Raw genomic sequence first — 27,353 nt, forward strand, 5'->3', positions numbered from 1 at the left:
AAAGACCTCCTTTTATGAAGACGGCGCTGAAAGCTAAGAAGGAAGCCCCTGCCCCTCCCAAAGCCGAAGCATGGTATGCAAATTACACTTTAATAAAAAAGATAATTAGCTTCTACAAGCCAATCAAAACAGAAGCGCCTTTAATTTTAAGGTGTTTTATAATGCAATCTGTAAATTCTCTCTGGAGGTAGGCAAAGATATACCAATCCATTTGTTTCCAAATTATTTATGCCTTTTATTCATTAGGGTTCTCCAGAGAAACAAACCAATGGCATGTGTACATATATAGAGAGACTTATTATAAGGAATTGGCTTACACTATTATGGAGGCTGGCAAGTCCAAATCTTCAGTGTGGGCCAGAAGGCTTGAGAACCAGGAGAATGGATGGTGCAGATGAAGCCCAAAGACAGTCTGCTGGTGAATTCCTTCTCACTCAGGAGGCTGGTCTTTCGTTCTGTTCAGTTCTTCCACTGAATGGGTGAGCCCTACCCACATTTTGGAGGGTAATCCAGATTTAAATGTTAATTTCATCCCCAAACACCCTGTAAAAGAAAAAAATTAATCATCACATAGCCATACATTGAAAGTATCTTATCAAACTGCCAGGGAGGCTAGATAACTGTTAGAAGAGTTTTTGAGATATGAGTTCCCTCATACCTTGACATTGCTCATTTGCATGTATTTCTATTGAACTTCCCTATTTCTTTTAGTAGGGAATGAAAGAAGAAAGAGCCTTGTACTCAGAACCTTTACAATTTCTTGGGATGTCATGAAGCTCTGACAAGCCAAAAGCAATCATTCCTACTTCCATCTGCACTCCCAAAACACACGTTCAGTCTATTTATACAGTTGCTATCAGTTTTTTTTTTTTTTAAAGACTTTATTTATTTGACAGACAGAGAGAGAGACAGAGTGCACAAGCAGGCAGAGCGGCAGGCAGAGGGAGAGGGAGAGCCTGATTTAGGGCTCAAACCCAGGACCCTGGGATCATGACCTGAGCCGAAGGCAGATGCTTAATGGACTGAGCCACCCAGGTGCTCCTCAATTAGATATCTTTACTGTTTAAGTCATGAAAAAAGTTTCGATTGTTTCTTTTTTCTCTGTATACATTTCCCTCCCCTTCGATAGAAAATACACCGGTTTGAATTAGATATAAACTATGGTGTTCACAAATGACAAAAAAAAATCTTGTGGCTAATTAATCTCCAATAATTAACAACCAAAAAAAAAAAAAAAGCTATCTGATGGGACTTCTGGGATGCTGGTGCGAGTGGCCAAAACAATTTGGGGAAAAAAAAAAAAGGAATAAAATCAGAGGATTCACACACTCCAATTTCAGAACTTACTACAAAGCAATGACAGCATGGTTGTGGCATAAAGAAAAACATACTGATCAATAAAGTGAGGGTCCAGGAACAAATGCTTGTACTTATAGTTATTTGATTTTCAACAAGGGTACCAACATAATTCAATGTGGGAAAGAATAGGCTTTTCAGTAAATGGTGCTAGAATAACTAGATATCCACATGCAAAAGAATGAAGTTAGACTTTTCTCACATCACGTACAAAAATCACCTCAAAATGGTCAAAGACTTAAATGTAAGGGTGAAAACTCTAACATTCTTAGAAACATAAGAACAGGTCCTCATTACTTTAGGTTAGGCAAAGCCTTCTTAAATGTGACATCAAAAGCACAAGTGAAAAGGAAAAGAAATTAGATTTCATCACAATTAAAACCTTTTGCTTTTCAAAGGACACCATCAAGAAAGGGAAAAGAAAATCCAAAGAATGGGAGAAACTGCTTGCTAACCATGTATCTGACCAACATCGGTAGCCATCAGAGAGATGCCAAATACAATGAGATACCACTGCATACCACTAGGATTGACAAAAAGACAGTAATAAGTGTTGAGGAGGATAGGCAGAAATTGGAACCCTCATACACCGCAGATGGAAATGGAAATGGTGCAGCCACTTTAGAAAACAATTTGGCAGTTCCTCAAAAAAGTTAAACATAGAGTTACCATATGACCCAGCAATTCCACTTCTTGGCATATTCCCAAGAGAAATGGAAACACATGTCTACAGAAAAATGTATATACAAAATGTTCATAGCATCATTATTCATAATAGCCCCAAAGTGGAAACAACCCAAATGCTTATGGACTGATAAATGACTAGACAAAATGTGGTATATCCATACAATGGAGCATCGTTTGGTTATAAAAAGAAAAAAAGTACGGATATGTGTTACAATATGGATGAACCCTGAAAACATTATGTTGAGTGAAAGAGGCCAGTCATATACCACATATTGCATGATTCCATTTATAGGAAATGTCCAGATTAGGGAAATCTATATATAGAGAAAGTAGATCAGTGGTTGCCTAGGACTTGGGGTGGGGATGGGGGGGTACAGCTGTTGTGGGGAAAGATGGGAGTGACTGCTAATGAGTATAGGGTTTCTTTTGGGGGTGATAAATATCTTCTAAAAGCGTGAGGCTGGCTACACAGCTCTGGCTATACGAAAACCTACTCAATTTTATGCTTTAAATGAATGAAGTTCATGATATGAGAATTACCTCTCAATAAAGCTGCTTAAAAAGATTTCTACAAATACATGGGGAGCCTGGGTGGCTCAGTCAGTTAAATGTCCAACTTAGGACCCAGCTCAGGTCCCCCCCCTCCAGCTCAGGTCTTGATCTCAGGGTTGTGAGTTCAAGCCCCGTGTTGGGCTCTACTCTAGGAGTGGAGATTGCTTAAAAAAAAAAAAAAAATTATTTTTTTTTTAAATTTCCGCAAATACAAAGGAAATATACTTATTAACAGACGGCTTAAAGAAGAAAATATTTCCTTCCTTTGCAAAGAGGAGCAAGGCTTTTTAAATTTATAGATATTCAGAGAACTGGCAAAACTAAATACAGAGCATAAGACAAAGAACACAAAGGATCCTATTAATAGTCAGACAATACAATAAGTCAATTGTGTTGAATATGACATAACTGAATTTTCAACTTCATAGTTGAGGGTGGCAAATGCTTGATTAAACCATTGTCTTGTGATCTCAAGACATACATACCAGTTTCCCAAATAGAATCTTCAAGAAAAACAGGAACAAAAAAAGACAGAGACACCAGGCTCCCAGTCATTTGCCACTTGACAGAGATCAGATAATCAAGGTTTAACCACCAGCTTTTCTTCCACCAATGGAAAAAACAATGACAACAAAAAACCAGCTGCTGTGGAGCCAGAATTGTTCAGAAACTGGGTTAAGCAGGCAAGAGTCACAAATCTTTTTTTTTTTTTTTAAGATTATTTATTTATTTATTTATTTGACAGAGAGATCACAAGCAGGCAGAGAGGCAGGCAGAGAGAGAGGAGGAAGCAGGCTCCCTGCTGAGCAGAGAGCCCGATGCGGGGCTCGATCCCAGGACTCTGAGATCATGACCTGAGCCAAAGGCAGCGGCTTAATCCACTGAGCCACCCAGGCGCCCCTAGAGTCACAAATCTTAACGGCTACCCAAAGAGGCCCACCAGAGGGGCTCAGGGGAGACAATTCAGCATCAATTCAAGGTGTCCAGAAGAGATGCCACATATAGGCTCCAGTGGAGAACAAAGGTGGGCTGATCTCGATGGAGATTCCAGAAGTAACTATCAAGGCATAATTGAGAGACATTTCTCACAATGAATATTTACTCATACATGCGGGAGACCAATCAAGCCCAGACCATCATGGAACAAAGGCAGGGCAGGGTGTATCAAAGCAAACACCACACAGGAGGGGATATCGTTAGACTTCCCTTTTGCCTTTCCGCAAGCTGACTGCCCGAAGACTACCAAGGAGAGCTGTTTGCACCTCAGGAGCAGAAGGGATTTTCAGTGATTTACAGATTTTTCAGAGACGCCTTGTGATTTTGGCTATGGCATGCACATGGTGTGCTCTCCTCTGTCATGGCCACTGGTACGCTTCCCTGGGCATGTCCATCGCAAGCCAGGACTGAATCTCTCAATTATTATTATTGTTTTTAAGATTTCATTTATTTTATTTGACAGAGAGAGCTAGAGAGCACAAGCAGGGGGAGCAGCAGGGAGACAGGGAGAAGCAGGCTTCCTGCTGTCCTGGGAGCCTGATGCAAGGCTCAATCCCAGGACCCCGAGATCATGACCGGAGGTGAAGGCAGACAGACCCTTTTAACCAACTGAGCCACCCAGGCGCCCCAGGACTGAACCTCTCAATTCCTTACCACGAATCCGGGTGTCTAAGCTAAAAGCCTAGCACCCCCAATTTTCTATTTCACTCTCTCTAATGTGGGAAACAAAGGCAGCAGGAAATGTAGGAAATGTCCTTATAACCTGCAGTGCTTGGACAAATACTTGAAACAGGCTGAGTATAGTGTCCCTCCAGGAAGCTCCTGATGGTCTTAATATTAAATCCTTGCTAGAAGGGAAAACAACCTTAGCTTCACAACAACAAGGCCTGCAGGATGCCAACAGTCTTCTTTAGCATATCAAAGTCCTTTTTAAAAACTCCCTTTTTCCTTACCTCCAACTCCCCCCAAGTATATAATCAGCCATTCCTCACAACCCCAGTGCAGCTCCTCTGCCCACATCCTGTCCCCATGCTTTCATAAAATCACCTCTTTGCACCAAAGGGGTCGCAAGAATTCTTTCTTGGCTGTGGGCTCTGGACCTCACCAACATTTCAAAACTATATCATCTTCCCAAGTCCCACTAATTCTGCTTTCTTAATACCTCTTAAACCCAATCTCCCTTTCTACCCTCATCATTTGTCCTAGTTCGGGCCTTTACAATCTGCAGGCTCAATCTCTCTCTCTCTCTTTTTTTTTTTTTTTTTTAAGATTTTATTTATTTATTTGACAGAGATTACAAGTAGGCAGAGAGGCAGGCAGAGAGAGAGGAGGAAGCAGGCTCCCTGCTGAGCAGAGAGCCCGATGTGGGGCTCGATCCCAGGACTCTGAGACCATGACCTGAGCCGAAGGCAGAGGCTTTAACCCACTGAGCCACCCAGGCGCCCTCCCTCTCTCTTTTTTAAAATTGTGTTTATTTAAGAGAGAGAGTAAGAGGGTGAGGGAGAACATGAGTGGGGGGAGGGGCAGTGGGAGAAGCTGATTTCCCGTTGAGTAGGGAGCCTGCTGCGGGGCTCAATCCCCCGACTCCAGGATCATAACCTGAGCCAAACGAAGGCAGACGCCCAACTGACTGAGACACCCAGGTGCCCCAGAGTCTGCAGTCTCTCTCTCTCTTTTTTTAAAGATTTTATTTATTTATTTAACAGACGGAGATCACAGGTAGGCAGAGAGGCAGGCAGAGAGAGAGACAGGAGAAAGCAGGCTCCCCTCGGAGCAGAGAGCCCGATGTAGGGCTCGATCCCTGGACCCTGGGATCATGACCTGAGCCGAAGGCAGAGGCTTTAACCCACTGAGCCACCCAGGCACCCCCAGAGTCTGCAGTCTCTTAACCAGGCATCCGCAGCCATCTGCCACACAGATACCAAAATTATAACAGAACACAGATGTTTGACATTTCTCTGCTTAGCAGCCTGCCTAGACTCCATGTTGCCACTAGAATGAAATTCCAATGCCTTAGAAAAATGGCTAACAAGGGACACCTGGGTGGCTCAGTCAGTTAAGCGTCTGCCCTGGACTCAGGTCGCCATCACAGGGTCGCTGGGCTCCCTGCTCAGCAGGGAAGCCTGCTTCTCCCTCTGCCTGCCACTTCCCCTGTTTGTGCTCTCTCTCTCTCTGACAAATAAATAAATAAAAATCTCAAAAAAAAAAAAAAATACGGCAAACAAGACCCTTCACAGTGTGGTCCCTGTGGACATGAGCAGCTCCATCTCCACCAGCCCTCATCCACCCATCCCCTGTTGCCAGATGCTGGCTACTCCGCATTCCCAAACCTCTCCCTCCACCTGAAGGTCTTACTCCTTTTCTGCATGGAAAACCTCCACTCACCCTTCAAACAGTTAAGTCTTCTGTGAGACCTAATTTACCTGTCAAAGCAAGTCACTTCTTTATTTGTGTTCCCATGCTACTTTATTCCATTCTTTTGCTTGGCACTTACTACATTGTCTTTAATTACTTGGCTGCTTTTCTCACACCCTGAGGCCAGTGGGCAGTGGCTGTCCTGTCTTTGTGTCCTCCAGCACCTCTCTTCTGCTTTGGCAGGAAAAAGCATCTCAGTACATACTGGGAGAAGAAATGTGTCATCCATCACAGAGACACGGACCAGCCGGTGATTTTGCAAGCCTGCACCAGCACCGCAGGTGGTGAAGACAGCTTATATTCTGGGGGACATTAAGAGAAGTAAACATGGGGCGCCTGGGTGGCTCAGTAGGTTAAAGCCTCTGCCTTTGGCTCAGGTCATGGACCTGGGGTTCTGGGATCGAGCCCCGCATTGGGCTCTCTGCTCGGTGGGAGCCTGCTTCTCCCCCTCTCTCTCTGCCTGCTTCTCTGCCTACTTGTGATCTCTGTCTGTCAAATAAATGAATAAAATAAAATAAAATAGAAGTAAACATGAATACAGCAAACCATACAGTAATCCAGAAGCCATATGAGAATCATAAACCAAATATTAGGGGTTTAGGCCCCTGAGAATGATTCTCAGAGACACCTCTGAAGATTTCTAGTTAGAGCGTGGGCCCAGCCAATGGTGGGAGAGGGGCGGCAAAGAGGCTATTTATAAATTTGATGCTAGGGCAGATTGATTGATTGACATCAGTTTCTTTTTCTTTTTTTATGTAGATTTTTCTTCTTCTTTTTTAAGGATTTTATTTATTTATTTGACAAGAGAGAGCACAAGCAGGGGGTAGCGGGAGAGGGAGACGCTCCCCCGCTGAGCAAGAAGCCTGATACGGGACTCTATCCCAGGACTCTGGGATCATGATCTGAGCTGAACAGGCAGACATTTAATACACTGAGTCACCCAGGTGCCGCTTGACATCACTTTCAAGGGCAAACTGTGAAATAACAACTCAGGGGTACTAGGGATTTTATCAAAGGGTTGCGCTCTCTGGGAATTCCCTTATCTGCTACACACAGGGGAACTGGAGTGCTTCCTTCTGTTGTCAAGTTGACCTTCCTCTTACAGATTTGGGAAAGGGTTCTCACGTGACTCCTGAGCCAGTTCACACTGTGGAGGGGGCTTCCCTGTGGTTACCTGCCACTCCTTGCTTATGGCCTCGGTAGTGGCCACACCTGGAGCTTGTGGCTCCCTGGCCTCCTTGATCTGATATGGCTATTGCCACACTGGCCTGAGTGGAGGGGAAGCAAAGAAAACTGTACTTGCTATGGTTGCCCAGCCTTTCGGATTCCTGCAATCCACCATCACTAGATTGTCGGGCCGAGACACTTCAAAGTTTGGCAGCGAAAGACTGATTATACAAATGGACAATGACCAGACCACATATACCGAGAGACCTCTAACCTACCCCCTGCAGCAACCAGCCCAGGGAGCCAATCTACTCTCTATGTCTTTGTAGAAGTCAGACCTCTCTCTCCAAAAACCAGTCCCGGAAGTCAAGCGATAACCCCTGGAACAATCAGGTCCAAAGGGTCAGCACTTTATTAATAACTGACAGCCTCCCTAATTCTTGCCCCTCATTTTTCCATAGAAAGCAAATATACATTCCTGACCACTCACAAAAAATACCCCACTTCTAGTTAGCGGCCCACAGCTTGCACGTGCCAACAGCCTCCAGTCGGGGCGGCCGAAGCCCTTCCCTTGTTCTGTGATAAAGCTTTCCCACTTCTCTGCCTGCCTTTGAGTCTCTGCCAAAATGTGTGATGGAGGCTGACTCCTTTGCTGTAGCAAGCCCTGAATAAATGATCTCATTTGGTTGGTCTTTGTCGATTTTCACAGCAGAAAAAGTGTCTGAAAACTAGGTGTTAACTATTATTCCTAGAATCAAAAGAGGAAAACGAGGTGCGCCTGGGTGGCTCAGTCAGTTAAGCATCTGCTTTTGGGTCGTGTCATGATCTCAGGGTCCTGGGATTGAGCCCCACTTCTGGCTCCCTGTTTAGCAGGGAGCCTGCTTCTCCCTCTCCCTCTGATGCTACCCCTGCTTGTGCTCTGTCAAATAAATAAATAAAAAAATTTTTTTAAATTATTTTTTGAGCAAGACCAGGGTTCTTCTTGAAAGCCATAACTCTTTTTTTTTTTTTAAAAGATTTATTTATTCATTTATTTGACAGACCGAGATCAAAAGTAGGCAGAGAGGCAGGCAGAGACAGAGGAGGAAGCAGGCTCCCCGCAGAGCAGATAGCCTGATGCGGGGCCCTGGGATCATTACCTGAGCCGAAGGCAGAGGCTTTAACCCACTGAGCCACCCAGGTGCCCCAAATAAAAATGTTTTAAAAATAAAAATAAGTAAATTTTAAAAAGGGGGAAAATGTCAAATGCTGTATAAGAGTCCTCTCATAGGCATAGTGGGCTCTAGCCTCACTTTGGGTTTCTCAGATTGAACCCTCCTCTTCGGTTCTGTAGGCCACCCAGGGAAGCATTCACAGCCCGGTGTTGCTCTGAACTACTCAGTGGAACACAGGAAACCACAGCAGTCCCTTTCCCTGGGGGTGAGTTTAGTTTAGAATCCGGTTGCCACAGGAAACCACAGCAGTCCCTTTCCCTGGGGGTGAGTTTAGTTTAGAATCCGGTCGCCAAAGAGCTCCAACAGAAGAGCCTAGGGTAGGCTTGCTCCCCATCTCTCAGACCCTTCAAGCTCTCTTCCCTGTGATGTGGGAGCAAAAGGCTAGCTAAGGACAGAACAGAAGCTGGCACCCTACCCCCACCCCCCTTGGGATATCTGTGACATTCCTCAGGAATTGCTGGCTGCCCTACAGGAAGAGCAAATGGTTCACTAATAGAGATCACAGTCCCGCAGGACAGGAACCTCCCTTAGTTGACAAATGTCCTAGTGATTTACAACAGGCTAACTTCCAGAAACCCATAACTCAGTTCCTAAAGCCCTAACATTGGCCTCCCCTCCATAAAATTGAGGGAGGCAGAGATGGAAGGAAATGTAAATCAAGTTGAATTTCTTCTAAACCTAAAGCTCATTGACAAGGATGTGTGATAGTAGGAATGTCACATTCCACCAGGAAACTCCCAACTGTCCTCATGTTAGTACCTCATTAGAGAAAACAAACAAACAAACAAACAAAACACAGCTTGGCTGGACAATAACCAGAGTTCCAGTATCCTGACAGTCTTCTTTACCATATGACAGCCCTTCTGATCACCCTCTTTGTCCTCACCTCCCCAACTCCTGAGTATATAACCAACCACTCCTTGGGGTCATGGGGCAGCAGCTCTTTCTGGCCATGAGGTCCTGTCCCCATGCTTTAATAAACCACCATTTTGCACCAAAGACATCTCAAGAATTCTTTCTTGGTCGTCAGCTCTGGACCTCACCCCACTGAACCTCACTTATATTCTAAAACATCATCACCTGGGGCCAGGTGACCTCACGGTGCCTCCTTTCCCCTGGGATCCTCCAGCCCCACTGCCGGTGACTCTTGGCCAGAAGCCCTCATACGCAGCGTACAGGATACGCACTGCTCAGAGACAGTCCAGTGGGGAATCCACGTCAGCAAAGAACACTTTCGTACAGCAGTAGGTGTGGAAATGACACCTGCTTCCTTCTACCTTACTATGCAGAGAAGTTTTACTCCCACTTTTCTCTTCCTCCTCTATTGAGCCCTGCCCAGGTGGTCCCATCCATAATGGAGTCCTTGTTGGCTTGCTTCTGGACAGCTGAGTCCCTCACTCTGGACACCGTCACTGACCACATGGTGAATTAGCAGGAGTCTGTGTTGTTTATCTTTTCCAGTGAGTTCAGATTCCACCAGGCCAGATTAAGAAGGAAGATGGTAAGATTTGCTTTCCCAGTATCCTGAGCGAGCCCAGGGGCTGGAGCAGGAGGAAGACTGAGGTGTTTTTCTCGTCTGTGTGTACGAAGGTACAATGTGAACTATTTAAATATTCCTGCTTTAAAAAAGTTCTTAAATTGTGATAATGTACAGATGAAATTTAACATCCTAATCATTTTTAGGTGTGGCATTAAATACATTGCTGTGCAACCAATCTTTAGAACTCCTTTTATATTACAATACTGAGACTCTATGCCCATTGAACAATTCCCCCATTTTCCCCTTTCCCCAGCCCCTGGCCACCACTCTTCTATTTTGTCCCTAGGCATTTGGTGATGCCCTCATGTAAGTGGAGTCAAAGAGTATTTGTCCTTCTGTGGCTGGTTTATGTCACTTAGCGCGATGTCCTCAAGGCTCATCCATTTTGTAGTGTGTGTCAGACTCTCCTTCCCTTTCAAGGCTGAGTAGTATTCCATTTATGCACATATCACACTCTGCTTATCCATTTGCTTGTCGGTGAACACTTAGGGTGTTTCTGCCTTTTGGCTACTGTGCATATATGGATGTTGCTTTTCTCTATTCCCTTGTTTTTGACTCTGCTCTGGCCAGAGATACTGACAATGCCCCAAATAGTGTTATTAGGATGAAATTAATCAATGCTTAGTTTTTTTTTTTTTTTAAGATTTATTTATTTATTTATTTGACAGAGAGAGATCACAAGTAGACGGAGAGGCAGGCAGAGAGAGAGAGAGAGAGAGAGGGAAGCAGGCTCCCTGCTGAGCAGAGAGCCCGATGCGGGACTCGATCCCAGGACCCCGAGATCATGACCTGAGCTGAAGGCAGCGGCTTAACCCACTGAGCCACCCAGGCGCCCCTCAATGCTTAGTTTTCAAACTGAATTATTTATATTACTTCTGAAATCCACTTTGAAAGGAAGGTGTGATGACAACTGATCCCCGAGTTTATGCCAAAGCAACAGATCTTGATAGAAACAGAACAGAGCTTCTTGGCTCTGGCTACACTGGGGAGATTCGAAGAAGTACCCAGTTCTACAACCCTGAGAGTGAGAAATAATTGGTGTGGGCTTGCTGGAATCTCCCAAGAGCTTTTAAATAGCACCAATGCCCAGGTTCCCCCCAGACCCATTAAATTAGAACTTCTGGGGGTAGGGCCAGACACCAATGTATTTTAAAAGTTCCCCAGGTAAGTTTCCTGCTCACTGGGACTGCCAACCACTGGCAGAGCCCACACCTCCACACCCAGAGGGACTAAAGATGGGCCACCTGAACTAGGATGGAACAGAGAGAAGGCTGGGGCATAAGTTCACATAAAGGGTGGGGACTTCAGTGGGGTCCAGGTGGAGGGGGGCCACTCCCCGAACCTGTTTACATATCTGTTAATGGTCCCTTCATTAAACTCTCCTCAGTTACCTTGTTTGAGTCAACTCTTCCTGCCAGATCCTCACTTAACGTAGTGTCCTCGCCTAGATGAGCTTGCTAGGTTAAGTACCTGGTTGTAAAAATTAGAGATGGTCATTTTGCCATGAGCAGATGCTGTAAGGCTCCATATGAACAAGACCTTTTTGAGAGTGGCTTATGTCACTTAGCATGTGTCCTTAAGGCTCATCCTCGTAATAGCAAGTGACAGGATTTTCTCCCCCCCTCTTTTTTTATTTTAAGATTTTATTTATTTACCTGAGAGAGAGCAAGAGAGAGTGAGAGAGCGCATGAGCAGTGGGGAGAGGGAGAAGCTGGCCCTCCACTAAGTAGGGAGCCTGACGCAGGGCTCGATCTCAGGACCCCAGGATCATGATTGGAGCTGAAGGCAGACGCTCAACTGACTGAGCCACACAGGTGACCCTGTATTCACATGTTTTAAATGTGAAATTTAAATTCAGGGAAATGAAAAAAATCTTAAGTGAATATCCATTATGTTTTGACCAATGTATAACCCCAAATCACCCCCAAATGTTCCGGCATTTCTTCCCAGCAAATCCTCACCCTCACCCTTCCTCCCAGAGACAATGACCCTTCTTCTGATTTTCTGCCATTGATTAAATTTGCTTCTTCCAGAACTGCATTTAAACCCAATAATCTTTAAGTGTTTTCTTTCATTAGATATGTGGCAGTCTGGAAAGCAAAAAAAAAGTAAAATGCTAAATGAGAAGACTCTGCTAATTGATTATCAATCAGAAATTCAATTGGAAAGGAAAGACCCAGGGGCTCCTCATTCTAGATCTAATTTAAATCAATAGGAAATCTTACTAGGTCATCCCAGTTCAATTTAAACACAACTTTTTGGAAAAATCTTCTTCAAGAATGTTAGTTTCCTCTTCATGTATCAACTCAATGACTCACATAATTATCCAGAGACAGTAATTTTCAAACTGTGCTCTTTGGAGCCCCTAGGACTTCCAAATTTAAATCAAATCTTTGCAGTGACCCAAGGGAATCTTCAGAAACCTAGGATGGGGTTTAAAGCTAAATAAGTTTAAAAGCCATTCTCCTAAATCACTGAATTTTAATAATGCAAAAGAACTTAAAAATTATATCATAACATGCTTTTACTATTCAGTTAAGGAAAATGAGAGCCAGGGACATTAAGTACCCAAAGCTACCAAGCTTTTATAGGGCAGAGCCAAACTCAGAACCAGGAGGGGGAGGTCCCCTTATTGTTGCCCAGCACCCTTTCACACGAACTCTATCTTTAGTTGGGTCTGCGGGTCTAAAGGAGAAAAGGATGAAAGTCTGCCTGACCAGCGTCATCACTCACTTATCTATCTGTGGGTCTAAAGGAGAAAAGGATGAAAGTCTGCCTGACCAGCGTCATCACTCACTTATCTAAAGCTAATAATTCAGATAATTCCTAACAGTAGTGCATGTGATGTTGCCAACATTAGAGAACCCCATGATTTAAGGGACCCTCTGAGGGGTTGCCAGCCATGATTCTGAACCTCTTCTTTGGGTATATATCATTTGCAGAAGCTGATAAAAGCTCTTGATTTTCTCCCCAGGGAAAAAACATACATTTTCAGACAAATTCCATTTTGCCTAATATTTGGGGGGTTCTGTAGACTCCTTGAAGTCTGCCCCTGAACCTGAGGTTCTGTGCTTGTGTCCTACAATATATCTAACCCCACAGACGTCCTTCATGGGACTTTTCATCTGTCTTTGACAGAAGACCCAGGAAACCAAAACTTTTTTGGTTTTGATGTACATCTCTTTATATTTTAAACGTATTTTGTCTCATGAAAGGAGATGTAAAACAATGATCATAATCCTCTAGGTCATGTTCAAAAAGGGACTCCCAAGGACAAATGAGTCAGGTCATCAATATACACCAGTGCCTGGGCAGGAGGGCGTTCTGCTCTCATTAGTACCTTAGTTATTAAGAGCCTCTCATCCCAGGCAGGGGGAAACGGACAAACCCAACACATGGCACACTGTTTGGCCTTGTTTTGTTTTTAAAGTAGTCTCTATACCTAACATGGGGCTCAAACTCACAACCCCAAGATCAAGGGTGGCATGCTCTAGCAGCTGTGCCATCCAGGCGCCTCCAGATGGGACTTCTGACCCCTTACTCTGTACCAGTCCACTAACTCCTGACAATGATCTAGTAGTAGATCTACTAAGTACTTAAGGTGTGTGAATATCAGAGGTAATTTCATTATAATAAAGTATCGAAGAAAACATTCTTTATGATTATAGGAAAATATACATAATCTGAGTTTCTTCATCTCCTGTCAGGATATGGGGAGGGCAAGGGCGTGACATTAGCAATTATAACTCTTGTCCCTACCCCCTAATGCAAGACTTCCAACTTCTTGCAAAGTTCTTTCCAAATAACTTATTCTCCTCCCAGGGAGTGTTTTCAGAGCTGGTCTTGTGGGACACGGTGTCCTATACCACTAATCCCACCAGGTGGCAGCACTACATTGGGCTTCATGGTACCCTCCTCCCAGAGTGTGCCAAACAGTTCTTTTCTGTCCTTTCCTCTGCTAAAGAGTTCCCAGAGACCAAGATTTTCTGGTTTGTTTTGTTTTTATTTTTAGACAGTACAGCTAGTTCAGCCCTGGTCTCTCCACAGGAATTGGGCATTAGTCCCCTCCAAGTCAGATCTAAGGGGCAGCCATGAGCTGTTCAGAAGTACCTTGCCCCTCTGATGACAAAGCCTTAGTTGCTGGGTCCTTCTGGTCCCTGGGCTGTTTGAGAGTTTGAGAAGAAGACAAGATGAGTCTGGAATTAGTTCTACCTCTGCCAATTCCTAGCCATAGGATTTTGAGCAGATTAACCTCAAAACCTGTTTCCTCATCAGTAAAATAACAACGATGATGGTACCCACTTCATAGGGCTAATGATGAAAGGAGAGTCTAGCCCGTGGAACGCGTTTAATCAATGTCAGTGTTTATTATAACCACATATATTTACAAAAAACATTAACAGTGATTATTTCTGCTGGCAGCATCAGAGACCATTTTAAATTTCTTCTTTGTTTCCCAAATTCTCTTCACTAAGTATGCATTGTTGTTATAATTTTTTGTTGTTGTTGTGGATCCCGGTTCCTGATGATTCATTGAAACAGGCAAATACTGTCTCCACTGCTCAGTGGGCTCTGGGCCCAGGTCTTCTCTGTTTGGGTACCGTTAGCATGAAATACGCCATTTGGGACCCAGCAGGTAGTCGATACTCATTTCCTGAACAAAAATCTCAATGGTAACTGCTTCAAGTTTTAATTTCTTTGTGTAATGAAACATCTTTTTCTTCTCCATGAATTCCTTTTTCTTACTTAGGTCCAAGTAATCCTTTTACCGATTTAATTGAATCCTCCCCAGATTTAGTCCTCTCCAAATTCTCCCCATTAGAATTTCTCTTGAATGCTGAGTTGGGTTTAGGCAGGCCGTCAGGAAGCCTTTCATCTGAGCTCCACACAACTCATGCCAGTAGGTGATATGGATGGGACTGAGTTGAGATCAAATCTTTTTAGGAGATAAATGAAGAACCAAGGACCACGGTAACCTAGATTATATAAGGATTATAAAAGGAAACAGATGTTTCCAAAGAAATATCATATTTTAACTTGACACCCATAGTGAAAAGAGTGATTGGTTGGTTTTTACCCATGTAAAGATACAGGGTTGTTGATGATTAAGTTTGGCCATTGCTGGGATGCCTGGGTGGCTCAATTGGTTAAGCGTCTGCCTTGGGCTCAGGTCATGATCTCGGGGTCCTGGGATTGAGCCCTATGTGGGTCTCCCTGCTCAGTGGGGAGTTTGCTTCTCCCTCTCCCTCTGCCCCTCCCCGCCGACTGTGCTCATGTACTCTGTCTCTCTCTTTCTCAAATAAATAAAATCTTAAAAAAAAAAAAAAAGTTTGGCCATTGCTATCATTTGGTTCCTTTGATCTTAACTGAATACGTGATATGGTCAGGCAATCTCTGGGGAGGACAGGCTCCAGCATGATACTGCACTGGTGTTTCTTCGACATGAGCAAACGCAAAAAAGATGACATTAGCCCTTGGCGGCTGGTGTATTTTAGTTCTTTTCTCACATTATTGATAAACGTAAGACTCTCTGTCCAGGAATCTGAATCTCAGGGTAAGTCCAAAAAGGATTCCGGCTGAGCCGCCTGAGGCAGGGCCCCATCTGTACAGAGCCCGGTACTTTCAGTTCCTCCTTTGATCCTGTGATCTACAATAGGTTCCTCTTTGATGAAGATGTTCAAACATTTAGACTCCTAACTAGGTCTTAAAAGGTGGTAGGCCAAGCTTGGGTCCAGGAGTAGGAGGCGGCCAGGGGTGGTAAGATGTGCGGAGGGTGGTCCTCTTGTTGATGGTGGCAGAGGAAACATGGAGAAGGTGGAAGGATAAAGAAAAGCTCGGATGCTTGCCCATGTTGGTCAGGCTGGCTTCTGTCCTCTGTAACCCAAGATACCGGTTCACATGATGTCAAAGCAGGCCTGAGTTCCTCTCGGCTCTGTTCCTGAGCCCCTGATCCTGGGAGGAGTGGGAGAAGTGCTGACATTCTCTGCCATGCTGTGGCCTCTCACACGATCATCTGGCCCCAAAGCAGAGCGCTCTGACTTCTGCATCCTGCAGCAGCTTTCTCCAGACTGCTACAGTGGTCCTCGTGAGGGTGACTGCAGACACCCTGTCTTTCCACCCTCTCTCTGCTCCCAGGCACTGGGACATAAATTTCTTCTCTCATCATTCAGGCAACAAATGAATAAATAAATGAAAATCAAATCAGGCAAATCTCCTTGGCAGAGGCCAGCATCTCTGGGTTGCCAAACTTGCCCAGACATGCCTAAGCTGAGAAGTGAAGGTTGATCAAGCTCATGGGTAAAGCCTGGGTCGTGAGGAAAATTCCAGCTAGTGAGGAGCATTGCTCTGACCCCTCCCACACCATGTTCCTGCAAAGAGCTGGTCTGGGGGAAACTCTGCTTGTTCAAAGATGATTCATCAAAAGGAAAATGCAAAGGATCTCTCCAGGCGCAGGAAAGGGAAAGGAAAAGCAAGTGGCAGATGTGAAACGCTTCCCAGGAAAATGCTGCCAGACAAAAGCCATAGCCAAAGACCTGTAGGCATTTATTTAATTTATTTATTTTTTAAGATTTTATCTATTTATTTGACAGAGAGAGAGAGATCATAAGTAGGCAGAGAGGCAGGCAGAGAGAAAAGGGGGAAGCAGGGGGTGCCTGGGTGGCTCAGTGGGTTAAAGCCTCTGCCTTCAGCTTAGGTCATGATCCCAGGGTTCTGGGATCGAGCCCCGAATCGGGCTCTCTGCTCAGCAGGGAGCCTGCTTCTCCCCCTCCCCTCTCTCTGCCTGCCTCTCTGCCTACTTGTGATCTCTGTCTGCCAAACAAATAAATAAATAAATTAATTAATTTAAAAAAAGAAAAGAAAAGGGGGAAGCAGGCTCCCTGCTGAGCAGAGAGCCTGATGCGGGACTCGATTCCAGGACCCGGGATCATGACCTGAGCTGAAGGCAGAGGCTTAACCCACTGAGCCACTCAGGTGCCCCAAACTGCAGGCATTTAAAGACTTGATGAAGGGATTGCCTCTAAGAAGAAAGAGTACAGGGAAAGATGGTAAGACATCAGGAGGTGAAACATGAGCCCAGGAAAAAAGTGGAAAAAGAAAATAAAAACAGAAAATAGCCCAAGGGAGAAAAAAACACTGCTGAAAATATTAAGGACACAGAAGGTTGCAATAACCAAAACTCAGCAAAATAAAATGGAAATAAAAGAGTTTAAAAGAATGAAATAGGCAAAGAAGCCCAATGACTATGAGTATACTGGGCATACGTGATGTGCCGGGCACTGTTCTAGGCACGGAGGAATACAGCAGCTCCATAACCAGTGTGGGCTCTTCCAGCCTTTGAAACAAAACTGTGCTTTGTTTTCAGCTTTCAATACCTATGGAAACCTGTGACTGATAATGCAAAGGCCACCCAAGAGGTGGCCCACTGTCAAGGTATATTGTGGTCTTGTCATGCTCTTGTCATCCGCAGGCATGTGGCACTATCCAGCACTGGAACAGTCTCCTTTATACTTAACTCCCAGACATCTAACTTTACCCCTGTCACCTCCTCTTCAGCTGGGTTACTGTTGCGGGGGGGGGGGGGAACCATTCAGTAACTGTGTTCCCCCCTAAATTCACAGGTTGCAGCCCTAAGCCCCAATGTGATTGTATTAGGAGACAGGGTCATTAGGGGTGTAATTAAGGTTCAGTGAGGTCATATATGGGGTTCTGACCCAGTAGAACTGGTGTCCTTACAAAAAGAGGGAGAGACACCAGACCATGGATAATACTGAAGGCCATGTGAGCACATGGTGAGAGAGTGGTGCCCTGCAAGCCAGGGACAGGGCTCTTACCAGAACATGAATTTGCCAGCACCTGGATGGTGGGCTTCCAGCCTCTGGAAGGGTGAGAAAGTAAATGTCTATTGTCTAAGGCACCCAGGCTGTGGTATTTTGTTACAGCAGCTCCAAGCTGAGTACCGGCCCCTCAATGTGCCGTGCCTAGCGTGGGATCATCTCTCCCTGGCGCTTCCTGAGTAATCATCAGGACAAGAGGGTTGGTAAGCCATATAAGCCTATTTTGAAAATTTGGGATTCTACCCTGACCATTCCTGGCCATGATGCTCTTCCCTCCTACCCTCTCTCTTAAAAGCAAGAAAGGGACCCAAAAATGGAGTGAGAGGACACAAACTTAATTGCTTTTCAGCTACCTGGATTTTCCTGTTGTCCTGAGATGGTCCTAGATCACAAAGATAATGGCTACTTGGTTGAGAGCCCTGCTCACTGAAGCCTTCTGTGGTAACCCACCCAGCTCTATAGTAGGTTTCTGTAAATTCTATAAAAATGCCCTTGTCACTCTTGCACTTGTCCCTTCTGGACAGAAGGTGTGGGAATGTGGTGGGGATGAATGAATGAAAGATGACGGTACAGGCACTAGAATGGCTTGTGCCAATTCTGTGGGGTAGAGGGAGAGCCATGCCCCCATTGCCTCAGAGGGACACGCTTGGACCCCGGAGGGGCTGAGCTGTGAGTGCAGGAATGCAATGACTGCATTCTCGTCCACGAAACATGGCGCAGTCACACAGTCTGCCTGGGCCTGGCGGCCCCTACTTCTCCTACCTGGCCTCCTGTGGGTCACTCATCCCTGCCTGCACACTATGGAAATAGGAAAACTCACAAGGTCACGGCCGTTTCTGAAGTACTCCTCTGGGCCTGATGCTCCAATAGCACTGGCAGACATGCTTCTGAATGTCCCCTTACATTGTTCAGACACCCAACTGGGACAACCTTCTTTCTGCCTGACTGATATAAATTTACCTGCTTCTCTGGAAGCCCAAGTGGTCTTGGGGTAGGCCAGGTGTGGCAGTCAGAGACCTGTTCATGTTCCTTTTTTTTAAAAAGATTTTATTTATTTATTTGACAGACAGAGATGACAAGCAGGCAGAGAGGCAGGTGGAGAGAGGAAGGGAAGCAGACTCCTCGCCAAGCAGAGAGCCCGATGCGGGGCTCGATTCCAGGACCTTGAGATCATGACCTGAGCTGAAGGCAGAGGCTTTAACCCCCTGAGGCACCAAGGCGCCCCTCTCCCCCATTCATGTTCCTTAACCAAATTGATGTAATGGTGATCCAAGTCAAACAACAAAGCACCAGTGCAATGACCTGTGCCTCTTTAAACTGTACCTTTGTGTGTGAGGGAGAAGGGCCCCAGAGTGTCTCTCCAGGGGCGGTCTGACGCTCAGCGGGGGAACCCCTTCCCAAGGTGCTTTCTTCCTTGGGTCTTCTGCTTCAGTGCGAGATTAGTGCCAGCTACTCTACCCACGGCGCTTGTGGACTTTCAAAAATTGTGGTAAAATCTACATAAATAAAATCGATCACTGTAACCACTTTTAAGCATACAATTCAGTGGTATTAAGTACACTCACAATGTTGGGTAACCATCACCACTATCTATTTCCAGAACTTCTCCATCATCCCAAACTGAAAGTCCATCCCCATTTCCTGTCCCCAGGCCCTGGTAACCTCTATTCTACTTTCTGTCACTATGAACTTGCCCTTTCCAGGGGTCTCGTGGAAGCGGAATCATGTAGTATTTGTCCTTTTGTATTTTTCTGAGTTTGCTTAGCATACTGTTTTCAAGGTTCATCCGTGCTATGGTGTAGGTCAGAATTTCCCTCCTTCTGTGCTGGAATAATATTCTACAGCACACATATACCACATTTTGTTTTCATTGGTTCCTGTATTGTTTAGAGCTCTCTTTACCCCTTGGTGGTTAAGCCCCTGTTATCGCTAATAATCATTTATATTCAACTCTCCCTGTTAACATGGTGTAGTTTCTGTCTCCTGACCAGAGCCCTGACGGACACACTTGCCTTTGGAAATGCCTTTCACTCATTCCATGTGACTTTGATGGGGCCAGTCATGGAGGCTGATTTCCCTCATCATGAACCGTACCACCCCGTCCCTATGATACAGTGATGGGCTCCAGGGCAGGCATATGACCCAACCAGTGCCAATCAGAATCACTCTCCAGGATCAATAGATGGAGATGGGGGAAACATATTTCCATAATGTTTGCCACACTGGGGTTCTTGGTGCCATGTTCCCAAACACGTGTAGAGGGCTAATCTTGTGGTACCACGTTCCCAAACATGTATAGAGGGCTAATCTTGTGGTAGAAGAAACTGAGATCAATACGCAAGGAAAAATAGAGATGGAGAGGTTTCTAATACGTCCAGAGGCAGTGCAGACTGTGAAGACAGTCAGAATTTAAGCAGGCGAGGGAGGAAATAAGAAGAGGAAGGACAGCCAGAAAGAAGGCAGAGAAGCTGGTATCATGCCATCGTGATCACTGTGATATCATGAGAGGATTTTTAAAAAGAAGGGAGGGGTGGCTCAGTTGGTTAAGCATTTGACTCTTGGTTTCAGCTCAGGTCATGGTCTCATGGTTGTGGGATCGAGCCCAGTGTAGGGCTCTGAGCTCAGTGCAGAGTCTACTTCAGATTCTCTCTCCCTCTCCTTCCCACTGGTATACTCTCTCTCTCTTTTTAAATAAATAAAATCTTAAAAAAATAAGGTAAAATAAAAGAGGGAAGGGGTAAAAGGGAAAAAAAAAAAAGGCTGGAAACCAGCCCCTGGATTGGGCCCTAGGCTGGGGCTGACTGGAGTGAGAACAGTGGAGCGCTCTCTGTCTCCAGCACCCTCGGGAGTCCTGGGCTCTGGCCACCCCTGTTGTTCTCCAAACGTGCCACAGCCCTCCAGCTTCCCCAGCTCCTGCTCCTGACCAACTCTGTCCAGTTCAAGTCAAACTCAGCTCTTCGGAGAAGATCCCAGGGAGCTGATCAGGCAGCACTGCGTCCGCCCCCTTTACGGATTACTTGGTATATGCTGCTGGCTGTGCACAACTGTCTCCTCTGCCAGCCTGTGGGCTCCCACGGAGTGAGGAAGCTTCAGCGGATGCATCTCTGCATTCCAACCACTCAGCACACGGCCTGGCGCTAATGGATCAGCGCCTGCAGGGGTGCACTCGCCACTTCTCCTGTTACAGGAGAGGGCGGTCTGGTTGCCATGGGGCTGAGAGAGCGATTTCTCCTCCTGCTGTCTTCAGGAGGAACAAATCACAGTGAGCTGAATGCACTTTGGCATCTGGCCAGCCAGGCTGATCTTGAGATGGCAGTGATACCTTTCCAGCTAAACAGATCTTTTCACCCTTTTCTTCCAGGCAGGTAAACTATGGAGTAACATCAAAGAATTTCCTTTCATCTGCCCCTGGGCGGTTTAAAGTGCTTCTCATTAGCCAGCATCCCCCTCGGCATGAGAGCCGGATTCCTCCCCTCCCCTTCTGCCTTGTCAGTGAGATGTCAGAGGCTGTTGCATGTGGCTTCTGGGAGGGCCCCTGAGGAGGGAGGCAGCTGTGCTAGCCCATGTTCTGGTCCTGCTTCCTTATCCTTTCCGCCTAAGACATGGGCCTAAAGCTTGGTGATGTGGGAAACAAAGGCTGAAGAAAAAGTATTAACTTTCCTTACTTGCCCACTGACAAGTCCTTGAAATAGGCAGAGTGACCTTCCTCTAGCAACACAGCTGCCTTTATGTTAATACTTTGTTAAGGGCAAAAGCAATCTTAGCCTGACCCCCCAGAATCCTGTAAGTCTACTTTAACATATAAAAACTCTTTTAGAAATTTCCTTTATCTCTAAATCCTCGAGATACATGTTAGCAATCATCCCCCAAGTATATGGCCCACTGATAGACAACTGAAGGGTCTCATGACTAAGGATTTTTTAAAAAAAGGATTTTATTTATCTGACAGAGAGAGAGCACAACCAGCGGGAGCGGTAGGCAGGGGGAGAGGGAGAAGCAGGCTCCCCCACAGAGGGAGCCCGATATGGGGCTTGATCCCAGAATATCGAAATCATGACCCGAAACGAAGGTAGTTGCCTAACCAGCTGAGCCACCCAGGTGCCCCTAAGGTTTTATGAGAGGGTAATGAATGACCTTTTCCCAACAATAGCTAGCCACCTCAAGGTCCTAGAAACCTTGCTTCCAAAATTCCTTAGAGACTTAGGCTATCCCTAACCCCCTCCCAATTTGAAAGTATATAATGAATGGGCCACTCCTCATGACCCCAGCGCAGCTCTTTCTGCCCACAGGTCCTATCCCTGTGCTTTAATAAAACCACCTTTTCGCACCAAAGATGTCTCAGGAATTCCTCTTAGCCGTTGGCCTCAAAACCTCATGTCTTTCCTATATCACTTAGTCCTTCATCAACCATCAGAGAAGTCAGCCCCAACATCCTCAAGTCTCGAGTCTGCCCTGGATTTCTCATCTTTGAGCTTCTTTGTAGATGGCTGAAAAAGATCGCTGTGTTGTTCTGTGTCTGTTTTTCATGTCTCTGTGACACAGACAACTACAAGTCCTAACTGATATCCCAGCCTCTGCTTCTTGGCCATCCAGAGGTGTTTCATTCTTGAGCCTGGCCTCCAGGCTCCTGCTGTCCCCCTAACACATGTGCTGTCACTCAGGCCAGCCTGAATGGGATCTTGTTTGTATCCAAGAACCCTTCCCAGTAGAAGGCATACGCTAGGTATAACGGGGAAATGGAGATGAAAGAAAACGTTCCAGGTATGAATATGTGCAGAGGCCAAAGGTGGATGGCCATCCCTCTTGTGAGTTAGTAAGGCTGGATCATACGGTGCGTGGGCAGTGAGGCTGGGAGGCACGCCACAGGGACACTGGGCTTTATCCTGAGAACACGGGGGTTTGCTGGGACTGCTGTAACAAAGTTCCCCAAGCTGGGTGACTTAACACAAATGTATCATCTCCCGGGTCTGGAGCTGAAGTGTTGGCAGGGCCCTGCTCCTCCAGAAGGTTCCAGGGGAGTGTCTTCCAGCTTCTGGCAGCTGCGGGTGTCACCCGGCTTCTGGCAGCATGATTCCAACCTCTGCCTCCGTCTTCCCTTTGTGTCTATGTCTGTGTCCAAATTCCCTTCATTTTATAAGGATACTGGTCATATTGGAATAAGGGTCCACCCTACTCCCATATGAACTCAAGTCATTATATTTGCACTGATCCCCTTGTTCCAAATAAGGTCACATTCTGAGGTGGCCTGGTCTTTTGGAGGGGCATAGTTCAAACCACAACCTGAAGTGTGAAATCCCATTCTGCTGGGACTTGTCAATCTAGGAGTAACACCTAGCTTTGGGGAGCCTTTTGTTTGTCTGTTTTTGCCTGTCTTGTCTTTCTAGTTTACATAAGCTTCCTCCTTCCCATCAAACTGGCAAAGCCAGAGCCCCACTAATATTTACTGACTGGGCTCTCTCTGCAGGAGAGGCACAGCCCGAATGACTTCTCATAGGGCTGAGAAGGCCTTCCCTGTGCTTACCATCTTGGGGTAGGGTCTCTCATGCCCAGAACTCTGGCTCCTTTGTGCTCTGAAAGCCTCTGAAGGCTGGGCCTACAGGGTGGGACACAGATGACTCCCTGCCTGAGTGCTGGTTTGTGGGGAACTGCTCCCCTCTGCTGGACAGAAGCAAACCAGCTCTCCTTCCACTTCTTAGGGATTTGTTCCCTGAAGTCACAATTTCATAAACCCATAATAAGAGCGGGAAGGGGCCAGACGTCAGCGGGTCCAGTCCCCTTTGTTGTTCAGAAAGGAAGGCTGAAGCCAGAGAGGGAAAAGGCCTTATTGAAGGCCACAGAGAGAGTTAGGGGAGAAGATGGGATTAGACACGAGCCTCCTCCCTCCCACACCAAGGTCTGGAATTCTAGAATTCTTAGAATTCTAGAGGCATGGACTGGAAGAAAAGTGGAGTGGGGCTCCTGGGACTCCTACACAAACCTTAGCTTGGAGAACAAATGGCAGGAGAAGAAGTCAAAAGACAGAGGTATGTACCTCACTCCAAGTAGGCACATGAGAAAGCGGGAGAGATACTGGCCCAGAGAAGTGTACCCAGACCACCTGTCAGTCCATTCACTTGGGATAATTCCCCATCAGCCTGTGTGAGTGATCCCAGCACAGCCCAACTTCACAGTCCTAAAAAATCGTGTATTAACAGAACTTCTGTAAATCAAATGCTGTCTTCACTCTCTCCCTCCTTCTCCTGTGTCCTGGGTATCTTTACCACCTTTCTCATAGCTGGCCTATGGCAGTAGAGCAGCTCGGGCAAGCTTACTGCTCTAACAAATAGACCAGAACATATCATACCTCAAGTTCAATAGAAATTTACTTTTCACTCATGTCAATGGTTCAAACAGCTTAACAGGAAAAGGCAGTGTCAGCAATGGGCTCTGGTCACATAGTCACTCAGGGACCAGGGTCTGCCATCTTTAACATGTGGACACAAACATCCAGCCAACAGACAGGAAAGGGCATGGAGGACGGCACAAGGGAGTTCTTCTAGGCTGGACTGGGAAGTAGCATGTGGCAAATTTAATCATGTTGCACTGGCTGGAACTCAAAGGATCCAGACGGGACAAGACACAAATAAACCTAAACCTGGGTTAAATGTTGATCTGATGAGTGGGGAGCATCATGAGAATATGACTCCTAGAACTCTTTACTTCGGGGAGTGTCACTGACTGAGGGACCCCAACTGTCGTCCTTGGAAACCTATGCTAGTGCCGGTGCGGAGGCAGGCCCTCTGTAGGCTGCTCCCTGCCAGTGACCGAGTGCAGCCCCCAAACCACGGCAGATGGTTCCTATGAGTACAGGGGGCTTTCGTGTTGTCAACTGGGTTCCAGAACTCCCCTACAGCTTTGCTGAAGCTTCCTGAGACTACGTGGCAGGCTAGGATGCTACACTCCGCTGTTACTCCATCGCCTTCACTCGGGTCGGACTGGCACCATGATCTGGTGGTTCTCCTGGACTCCCTGATTCCTCCCTACTTCATTTTCCCTAATAAAATCCTGGTGCACTTAATCCTGAATGGTGTCTGCATCTTGGAGTCTAACATAGGAGTCCGCTCTCCGATACTGACTACAACTCCACTGGGGGCATTTAGTGCAGGTGGTGAAGACAGATAAGACTTGTTGAACAAAAGATGTTCTGGGTACACCCAGAACTTGCTCGTGTCATATAGAGGTACCAGGGGTTAAGCTACAGCACGCTTTTTCAGGGGACAAAATTTGACTCAGAATTGTCTCCACGCTCAGCTGGGTGACTCCTTCCCACATTTCCCCAGCAGGATTGCTCTTCAGTTCTTCACGAGGGCTTTTCCAGACTGTCCCCACCCTCCCCAACATTGTAGCCAAGGAATAATTCCCTTTGCAGGCAACAAATGACTTTGCCTCCCCCCTCCCAGAAAACCAAACACTAACAGAAGGCAAGTCCCTTGGAGCGCCTGGGTGGCTCAGCGGGTTAAGCCGCTGCCTTCGGCTCAGGTCATAATCTCAGGGTCCTGGGATCGAGCCCCGCATCGGGCTCTCTGCTCAGTGGGGAGCCTGCTTCTTCCTCTCTCTCTGCCTACTTGTGATCTCTCTCTGTCAAATAAATAAATAAAATCTTAAAAAAAAAAAAAAGAAGGCAAGTCCCTTAACTGCATGCAGCGTCTGTCTCTACTTTATCCATCTTCTTCTCCTGCCTTCCCTCACCATATTCTTTGTTAGGCCTAATTCATATACTGTTTTACGAATCCCTTTCCTCTGAGGCAGGGGGGCTGATTCTCCCCACTTTTCTCCATACCAGGAAATGACACCACAATCTAGCCATTTGCTCAGGCTCCCAATATCCACAAGTCCATCTTTGTGATTTTCTTTTCTGACGCTCCTTCTTCCTCTAACACAACAAATCCATCAGCATGTCTGATTTGCTTTACCTTCCAGGTACTTTCTGAAACCAGCCCATCTCAGCATGTCCACTGTTGTTCCTCTGACCCAGAAATTTAACTGGGAGTTAGAAAAACCTCTTAACTGCTTTCCCTGTCCCCATTCTTGTCTCATTCCAGCCCAATGTCCACAAATAGCCAGAATGATCATCTTAAAACAGGAGTCAGACCATTTACTCCCCTGCTTAAAATGCTTCAGCAACTCCCCACTGCAGATGAAAATAATTAACATTTTTTTATCATGATCTACAAGATCTATACGATTTGGACTTCGCAGACTTCTCTGATCTTATTTCATATCTTTCTCCTTGTCATTAACAACATTCCAGACAATGGGTTTTTCTACTATTTTTTATGCAAGCCAAGTAGGTTCCTACCTTCGGGCCTTTGCACATGGCATAACTGCAAATCTTCTTGATATCTTGTTATCTCTATATCCTAGATCAAAAGTTGCCTCCTTGGAGAGGCCTGACCACCTATCTAAAGACTAGCCCCATCTCATGTCATGCTTTACCAAATTTCTCGCTTTATATTATTGTTATTGTTGTTGTTGTTGTTGTTATTATTTTCTTTTTAGAGAGGGAAGGAGAGAGAGAGAGACAGAATCTCAAGCAGGCTCCACACCCAGCATGGAGCCTGATGTGGGGCTTGATCTCACAACTCTGAGATCATGACCTGAGTTGAAATTAAGAGTTGGACACTTTACTGACTGAGCTACCTAGGCACCCCTCCCTGCTTTATTATTTTTAGAGTCCTTACCGCTATCTGAAACTATTTATTAACCAGCTTATTTTCTTCAAACATTTTACTTATTTTATTTTAGAGAGAGGGAGAGGGAGAGAGAGAATGAGGAGGGGCAGGGGCAGATGGAGAGGAAAAGGCAGAGAATCTCAAGAAGACTCCGGGCTCAACACAGAGCCCAACCTCACAACCCTGAGATCATGACCTGAGCCGAAATCAAGAATTGGATGCTTAACTGATTGAGCCACCCAGGTGCCCCGTAACAGCTTATTTTTATATCGCCTGCTTGGTCCCAAAGAATATAAGCTCCTTGTGAATAGGAGGTTTTGTACATTGCTGTTCCTCCAGTGCCTAGAACAATGGTTGGCACATAGTAGGTGCTTGGTAAATGTTTACTGAATAACTATGTGATGGGTGCCAGGGCTCTTAAGCATTACAAAAGTTTCAAGGGGACACAATCTTACCACTGTGACATTCCCTGTCCAAATCCTCAGATGTACCTTGAAGGCCAACAGTATGGTCAATTTTGTGCCAAGCTGGAGCAAAGGAATTCTTTCAAAGGTGACGACTGCCAGCACTTGGATCCAGCCCTCCTAGGGGTGCCAGAGTAACCACCACTCACTGAGACTCTGGCACTATGACCACATGGTATTTGGGAACATTTCTTCTGGATCCATCTTGCTACTCCAGTTGCTTCTGCTTCTCACTGTACAAGCCCCTAAGTGGGTATCTTCCCCTGACTCCTAATTTAACAGTTTTAGACGGTTTAATCTTCCCTCACCTATGCCTTGGGGGTCAAAGAGGGAAGGGAAGAGAAACCGTTCTCTTTCCTCCCAATGCTTCCATGTCAGTGAAATCAAAACAGAAATTAATCTTACAATAAATTATC

General features: G+C 45.8%; 1 long non-coding RNA gene across 2 annotated transcripts in view; it reads right to left on the reverse strand.

Moving 5' to 3' along the window:
• Positions 1–210: 210 nt before the first annotated feature.
• The window catches only part of LOC125080639 (uncharacterized), a 35,957-nt gene continuing 8,814 nt past the window's right edge, over positions 211–27,353 (reverse strand). For both annotated transcript variants that reach the window (XR_007121440.1, XR_007121441.1), the window contains one exon: positions 211–543. This is a non-coding gene — a long non-coding RNA (uncharacterized LOC125080639). The remainder of the gene's footprint in view (positions 544–27,353) is intronic.

This window comes from Lutra lutra, chromosome 11, assembly GCF_902655055.1.
Source record: "Lutra lutra chromosome 11, mLutLut1.2, whole genome shotgun sequence".
NCBI classification, from domain to species: Eukaryota; Metazoa; Chordata; class Mammalia; order Carnivora; family Mustelidae; genus Lutra; species Lutra lutra.